This window comes from Camellia sinensis, chromosome 14 (assembly GCF_055761805.1).
Source record: "Camellia sinensis isolate YWXY chromosome 14, ASM5576180v1, whole genome shotgun sequence".
NCBI lineage: Eukaryota > Viridiplantae > Streptophyta > Magnoliopsida > Ericales > Theaceae > Camellia > Camellia sinensis.
The window spans coordinates 87,008,529-87,017,099 of record NC_138974.1 but is presented as its reverse complement, the minus strand read 5'-3'; the positions used below and the strand labels follow the sequence as shown (position 1 = coordinate 87,017,099).

The 8,571-nt window shown below is 35.7% G+C and overlaps 1 non-coding gene across 2 annotated transcripts; it reads right to left on the bottom strand.

The window, feature by feature from the left end:
• Positions 1 to 2,860: 2,860 nt before the first annotated feature.
• Positions 2,861 to 8,208, bottom strand: LOC114289651 (uncharacterized). 2 transcript variants are annotated; one of them, XR_014350528.1, is made up of 6 exons: positions 7,937 to 8,208; positions 7,121 to 7,254; positions 5,716 to 5,831; positions 5,452 to 5,583; positions 5,210 to 5,279; positions 2,861 to 3,090 (listed from the first exon to the last, which is right to left on the bottom strand). It is a non-coding gene; the product is annotated as an uncharacterized LOC114289651 (transcript). The 2 variants fall into 2 exon arrangements; XR_014350527.1 differs by lacking the exons at positions 5,716 to 5,831; positions 7,121 to 7,254; positions 7,937 to 8,208 and having other exon boundaries at positions 5,465 to 5,592.
• Positions 8,209 to 8,571: the final 363 nt, after the last annotated feature.

Sequence of the window (8,571 nt, the reverse complement as noted above, 5' to 3'; positions counted from 1 at the left end):
CTTCTTCTTTTTTATCGTTGACTTTGTTTTGCCTTGTATATATTCCCATGATATTACTGATTTGAACTGATTCTTACAACATTACATTGTTATGGGATAGAAAACTATAAGGATTTTTCATCTAGAATACTCTACTAGCTCTAAAACATTAATCTATTTTTTTAACTTTTTTAATTTTTAAATTTTAGTAAATACACATGGCTTAGAAATAATAGTCCATCTAACAATATCTATAATTTTGAAAATTAAAAATCTTACAATAAAATGTCAAATATAAAATTTAGCCATCTAATTTGAAAGTTAAAAACTTTTAAAGGAAATTCAAAATATAACTTTAGTCTTATATAATTTCAAATTTTAAAAATATTCACTTCAAAAAAACAAAAAAAAATGGAAAGGCATAATTTTATGTTGTCCTATTCTATATTTGAGTGATTCACTACAAAGAATTCAGGTTTTTGCGACGACAAAATGCCGTCGCTAATACTCCTAATGCCGTCTCAAAAAAATTTTAGCGACGGCAAATGAGGGGTCATAACAGAAGGCGTTGCAAAAAAAAATTAGTAACGGCTTTTTTTTGCAATGACAATTGTTACTTTTTGCGATGGCATTTTACTGTCACCTATAATATGTCAAAAAGTGAGACCTTTTGCAACGACACTGTTTTATCATCGCTAAAATTCTTATTTGAGACCGCACGTAATGCTGTTATGAATTGTGTGTGTGTTTTTTTTTTTTTTTTTGCAATGGTGTGGTGCCATGACAAAAAAAAAAAAAGCAATAAAATTAATAAAAATATTAAAATTACCTCTCTCTCTTTTTTTTTTTTTTTTTTTTTTGCGACGGTGTGGTGCCATCATAAATAAAAAATTGCAATATAATTATTAAAAATATTAAAATTACTTGTATTAAATGAAAAACAATTGAAAACTAAACCAATAATTGCATAATAATACAAAAATTCATGTATAGAAATAACGGGTATGTTTGATTTGGTTTTGAGAGAGTAGTTTTTAAAAATTGTTTTGAGGAGAGAGTTTAAATTTTTTTTTTGGTTTGTTTGGTTGTATATTTTGAAAGTAGTTTTGGAGTTTGAGAGTTTGGAATGATTTGATGTTTTGTTGTAAGGAAAATTTACCCATAAATCCTATTTTCTGAAAAGTTAAACTATTTAGTCCTAAAAGTTTTCTTATGCACCATTTATTCCCATTTTATTTTGGTAATGTTGTTTATTTAATAATCATCATCAGCACCAACATTAGTCATCAAACAAGGATCGAACATCACCAACATATATATCCATTTGAATGTTAAGACCCATTTATCAACATTATTCATCAAACATTAATAATCATTATTCATCAAACATTAAATCCAGCGAACATCAAACATCATCGCCAACATCAACATTATCAAACGTCTAATGTTGTTTATTTAATAATCATCATCAGCACCAACATTAGTCATCAAACAAGGATCGAACATCACCAACATATATACCCATTTGAATGTTGAGACCCATTTATCAACATTATTCATCAAACATTGATAATCATTATTCATCAAACATTAAATCCAGCAAACATCAAACATCATCGCCAACATCAACATTATCAAACGTCAGACCCATTTGAATGTTTGATGATGTTTGACGTCGTTTCATCATCATCGATGTTTTATTTGGCAGTGTTTGATGTCCTCAACAAGGATCGAACGTTGGACCAAGATCTCTGTCTCCGGTCGATCCAAGGGCCCTTTTGTGGAATGTTTGTTTCATAAAAATCTGCAACATCATAAAAACATCACCAACAACATCAATTACATCACCAACGGCGGTGGTACTGGATCGGTGTGGATCGGTGGAGGATTTAGACAGCGAGAAAGTAGAGAGAGATCAGTGTGGAGGCGCTGATGTTGACGATGGACTCAGACCCAGATTGAGGCTTGTACTTGGATGGGATTAGAAGCTTCAGTTTCATCACACCCTTCTTCAATTCGCGAAGCTCTTCTTGAAGATCCGTTTCGATGGAGTCCTCGTGAGGAGTTTCTGCTTCTTTGAGGCTATTCAGAGTTGTGGAGACAGATTCGATTTGGGTTTTGATGTGAGTTCCATAGTGGTCGAGATCTTCAGAGGCTTTCATGAGATCTTCAGAGGCTTTATTGATGTAATCGAGATCCTTGGTAATTAGATCGCACAATTAGAGAGTATGCTCATGGGTGTTGTTGCGGGGGGTTGAAGGAGTGGTTGTAGGTGGATTTGGTGTGGGTTCAGAGGTTGAACACTTGGTTGCGAATGGAAGAGGGCAACAATTGGATTTGGAAGAAGCCATTGAAGGCAGTGGGTTGGAGATGGTGGATGTTTGAAGTTCCATGGTTATGGTGGGATTGGGAAGAGTGGTGATCTCAGATGTTAATGATGAAGAAGGGGTGGTCAACGACATGGTGATCTCAGATGTTTGATGATGTTTTGATAATGATGTGGTGATGTTTGATGTTGTTTTGATGATGATGACGTTGTTTTGATGATGATGATGTTTGATGTTTATGCCCTATATGGTCAATTTCCCTATAATGGGACCTTTCAGTCTATAAGAAAACTTTTAGGACTAAACAGTGTATAAGTTATTAATTTGGGATTTATTGGTGCATCACCCTTGTTGTAATTGAGTAAATGTGTGTAAGAGAAAAAGTGATTGAGAAGGAGAGAGGAGAAAGAAAATGTGATTGATTGATGTATAAGAAAGAGAAGCGATTTTAGAAATTGTTTTGCAAAAATTACCAACCAAACAAGTTTTTTAGAATTTTTTTTCCAAAATCACTCTACAAAGCCAAACCAAACATACCCAACAAGTTCTCCATAACAAAACATTCTTGCATCTATAATTACACATCAACAAAATTACCCCACTTCATAATGTTTCATAATACATATATAATGTTTAAATACATAAAGTTGTTCATAATTCAAAATAATATAAACTAAAATTAAAAGTTTTCCTCATCATTATCCGTAGATAACAAAAACAAAAGTTAGCCGTATTTTTCACAGGGATGCATTCCACAAGAAGCAAACTCCTACTCGGGAAATATCTAAAAACAAAAAATAAAAATAATTAGTGACAATATAATTATGTGTTAATATGTTAATTACAAAAAAATATAAAAATTTAACTACTATACAATTATAAAGATAATTAAGTAAATAATTTTTCCTAGATTGAAATCCGTCTCTAACTCCCAAACCGAGAACGCAATTTGAGTCTCGTCTTTTTCCACAAGTCTTTCGTGCCTAGGTGGTCGTGTGTGCCAAGTTTTGTGCTAATCCGACGTCGTTTGGTGATTTTGGGGCGTCAACACCTCAAATTCTAAATTTCTTAAGGAACTAGTTTGTCTAGCGTGAAATCCGGCTCTAACTCCCAAAACTAGGAACCCGATTTGAATCCCGTCTTCTCCCACAAGTCTCTCATCCCTAGGCGGTCGTGTGTGCCAAGTTTCATGCTACTCCGGTGCCGTTTGGTGATTTGGGGGCATCAACACCTCGAATTCTAAGTTTCTTAAAAAACTAATTTGTCTAGAGTGAAATCAGACTCTAACTCCCAAACCGGGAATCCAATTCGAGTCCCATCATCTCCCACAAGGCTCTCGTGCCTAGGTGGTCTTGTGTGCCAAGTTTTGTGCTACTCCGACGCCATTTGGTGATTTTGCGGCGTTAATACCTCAAATTCTAAGTTTCTTAAGAAACTAATTTGTCTAGAGTGAAATTCGGCTCTAACTCCCAAACTGAAAATCCAATTCAAGTCCCGTCTTCTCCCACAAGTCTCTTGTGCCTAGGCGGTCGTGTGTGCCAAGTTTCGTACTACTCTGAGGCTGTTTGGTGATTTTGGAGCGTCAACATCTTGAATTCTAAGTTTCAACTAGTTTGTCTAGAGTGAAATCCGGCTCTAACTCCCAAACTGGAAATCCGAATCGAGTCCCGTTTTCTCCCACAAGTCTCTCGTGCCTAGGCAGTCGTGTGTGCCAAGTTTCATACTACTCCGACACCGTTTGTTAATTTTGGGGCATCAACACCTCGAATTCTAAGTTTCTTAATAAACTAATTTGTCTAGAGTGAAATCCGGCTCTAACTCCTAAACCGGGAATCCGATTAAAGTCCCGTCTTCTCCCATAAGTCTTTCGTGCCTAGGCGGTCGTGTATGCCAAGTTTTATGCTACTTCGACACCGTTTGGTGATTTTGGGGCATTAACACCTCAAATTCTAAGTTTCTTAAGAAATTAGTTTGTTTAAAGTGAAATCCGGCTCTAACTCCCAAACAGGGAACCCGATTCAAGTTCCGTCTTCTCCCACAAGTCTCTCGTGCTTAGTCAATCATGTGTGCCAAGTTTCGTGCTACTCCGACACTGTTTGGTGATTTTGTGGCGTTAACATCTTGAATTTTAAGTTTCTTAAGAAACTAGTTTGCCTAGAGTGAAAGCTGACTCCAACTCCCAAACCGGGAACCCGATTCGAGTCCCGTATTCTCCCAAAAGTCTCTCGTGCCTAGGCGGTCATGTGTGCCAAGTTCTGTGCTACTCCGACGCTGTTTGGTGATTTTGGGGCATTAACACCTCAAATTCTAAGTTTCTTAAGAAACTAGTTTGTCTAGAGTGAAATCCGGCTCTAACTGCCATACTGGGAACCCGATTTGAGTTTCATCTTCTCCCACAAGTCTCTCGTGCTTAGGCGGTCGTGTGTGCCAAGTTTCGTGCTACTGCAACGCCATTTGGTAATTTTGGGACATTAACACCCCGAATTCTAAGTTTCTTAATAAACTAGTTTGTCTAGAGTGAAATCAGGCTCTAACCCTGAATTCATGTTAATAAAGCCATAATCCCAACGTTTTGGGATTGGTTAACATGCTCAAATGATAAAAATACATTATGCACAACATGAAAATGAGACTGACCAAAGGTTGCTGATTTGGACACCAATTCTGACAAAAGGGCAACCCTAGACAAGAACAACTGAATCCATGAATTATCTGAACCATACAACACAAAAGTCTATATGGAATAATGATGGCTTTTCGGTGCCTCACTTAAGAGAGGACTTATATTCATAAAACCTGGGCAACCAATAGTGGTTTCAAGTAGAAACCAGAAACTGCGAGGGAGTTAATCAATTAAACAGGTATCAGCCACCAAGCACATCAACAGCATATATAAGACAAACCTGAACCAGATAGTTGAACAACATTTGCACGCCGCTGTTGTGCCAATGCAAGCACAATGGCATCCTTAACCTTGGAAAGAGCAACCATAGAACATGTGAGTAAGTATAACAACAGTTCCAAGAAATAAATACTATAATATCATAAACACAACTGAAAAGCAAGTGGCCTGGTTTGAAGAACCAAAATTACTGAAGTGCACTAAGAATAAAGGATGAAAGTGAAACAAAATTTGATCTTATACTTCAAAAAGAAACCTTCAATGATGCAAGCTCCTTCAAGCCCATTTCAACTGAAAGCATACTCTCTATATTTCCTTCTCCAGTAAGATCGTTCGAGTCCTGAGCTAGTTTGCTCCTCTCAGGATTCTCATCGCCTACTTAGCATTGTAGATACAAAGGCTTCAAATGTGATTGAAAGAAATGATATAATAAAGAAAATATAGTCTTTATCAAACAAATAATAAGAATCATAATATTTGCTGTAATGAAAAGACAATGACATTAACCTTTGTCCTAGCATCCCTCTTTAGCCTTTGCCTTGCAGAAACAACAACTTCGAAAGGAAGAGGTGCTAAAGATGACTAGTACTCATGTTTTGACGCTGCAATATCTGCATAGATACCTAAAGAACAAAGAACCATTGTGATTAAATAAAATTTGATTTGTGAGGAAAAAACTATGAGAAAAATTCATCAATCAAGCTAAAACAAATAAGAAACAAACAGGAATCAACATGACCTTGTTGATTCAGATAATTGAAAGAAAAAAAATGAAAAGACACATGCAGATAGTTGGAGTAAATGGAACACCCAAGTGTGAATATCATTGATACCACAAGTATATAAAGTTCACGGGTATTACATGGAGAATTTGAACAAAAGAAGGGTACTTTGCAACTACCTAGAGTCCGGAAAATTTGAAGCTTTTTTATGGCATGTTTTGAGAGATAAGATTTAAAGATATAAAAAGGTTATCCATACATGACTAAATCATGTAAATTACGTCACAATCTGGGTTAAAATACACAGCATAACATAACACAAGAACTCCACTTGCTTTGATCTCAACTACTTAGAGTGAGTCAATATGAATGAATGAACAAAGAAATGAATACGAAAATGAACTTTTGCTTTTAAATAATAAAGTAAAACAAAGCTGTAACATGCTGATTACCATGCCGTGCAGCTAAACCCCAATAACGTGCAAGCCAACACCGCTTAAGTGTGATATGCTATTGCAATTAATATATACAGAAAATATGATAGGATTAGGTTCCAGGCAACAATGCAAGTACATAACATTTCCCTTTGGGTTAAAACCATCCTTTGTGTCATTGAACGAAGACCTCTAACTTCAGATTCAGTTCCCTGAAGCTAGTCTACCGCAGCTGTAGCCTCAGTTTTCACTTTCTGATTCAAGCAAAATATCAAAGCATATAATTTTACAATGTTCTACACTAGTGTAAGACCCTTTAAAGTAAGTATAGAAACAAATAAAATATAACTAATAATGGCTATGTGGAAGCATTCTTTACCTTAAGTTCAGACCAGAGGGAAGCAATTTCCTCATCTACCCCATCTTTTGTTTGTTTGCATCTCTAAGTGCAACCTATGATAATGAATAATTTCTTCATTATACTAAAAGAACAAAAGTTGGAAGAAAAAAAAAAAAGGGAATAACATGCATATAGGAGATGAAACACTCCAATCTGTTTGTGCAGTCCAGAACACCAACTTTACCATACGTACATATATAATTCTATTTTCAACTCATATCATACAAAGCTCAATTCAATAATTTTGGGATCAATTATTACGTGGTCAACATAGAACATATAGTAACCCTCCTTATCCTTTATACAAGGACTATATCAAAATGCAATAAGCATTCCAAAGCTTCACATCGGTTTACCTGATATTTAATGCTCAACCCATTGCAACCTTGACATGTTGCTCCAGTAAATGAAAATATAATAAATGCTTCAATTGTAGAGAACTTTTCTTTGGCTAACCACCACTTAGAAAATATTGGCATTGGGATACCACCTATAAAAAAACCAATCATAAATTACATTTTCAATATTAAAATTAAATAAAAGATTAATTAATGAAGAATATCTAAAAAAATAAAGAGTTTATACTAGTCACAATATACAAAAACAGAACCAAGCCCATGGACCACAATATATGGATATTAAAATTTCAAAAATGAAGAAAATAGGAAAAAACATTAATAATGACAATAAGAAAAGTAGGATACTTAATGAGTATCAGTTTGCTAGACTGATGGGAGAAGTCAAGTAAGGATCACAGCACTTGTGTATTCTTGTGAAAATGCAACAAATTCATGGCCATAATAGAACTTATTAAAGTTTTACATGTTAATCTCCTAAACATAACATTGGAATATCTTTGACACTGTAAAGTAACCAAATAACCCAAAATTGGGAAACAATTCAAAGAAAACAGTATCTGTAATGAAATACTACCAATCATAATGAAATACTATATGTAATTCCTTAAGTCCAATTGTCACCTTGAGAGGTCCCTTTTACCTCCATGATTAGGATCTCAGGGTAAGATTGAAGTATACCATAATTCCTTAGGTGACACTAGTATGTATAAATAATTTTGAAGTATATCAATTGACTGACGGGAGAAGTCAAGTAAGGATTTCAGTTAACCCGGCAGAGCAGAGACGTGAAGACGAAGAAGGAGAAGAGCTAACCTGGTTCAGAGATTAAGACTGACTGAGAAAGTTGAAGAGAGACACGTCGTACTGTCGTTGTCGCTCGCCGCCGTCGTTTGCTGCTCAATGCCGTCGCACACTGCTCGATGTCGTCTCACGCTATTCACTGCTATCGCTCGACGCCGTTGATTCAATGCTTATCGCCGTCTGCCGCTACTCACAGTTGAGAGAGAGATAGAGAAAAAGAGAGAGTCGTAATAAGAGATGGGAATTTTGATAGGGTTTTTGGTTCAAAATATTAGGGATTTTTTAGATTGGGGATTTTTGGTTGGAAGGGGAAAAAACGAGCGCGAAGGGAAAATTAGGTTTTGGGTTTTTTTTTTTTATTTTTTTTTCGACGTCAAATTTTACTGTCACAAATGAAAATTTAAATAATAAAACGACATCATTTAACCAATTTTTTATTTGCGATGGGGGAATTGTCGTCGCCAAAAACCTTTATTTGCGACAAGGGGAGGTTGCCGTCGCAAAAAACGCGCATTATTTGCGACTGCAGTTGTTGCCGTCGCACAAACTTGCTTTTTTGTGGCAGGAAGTGCTACCGTCGCTGAAACCCAATTTATTGGTGACGACATGTCGTCGCAAAAAGTGAGTTTCTGCGACTGTAAATGGTG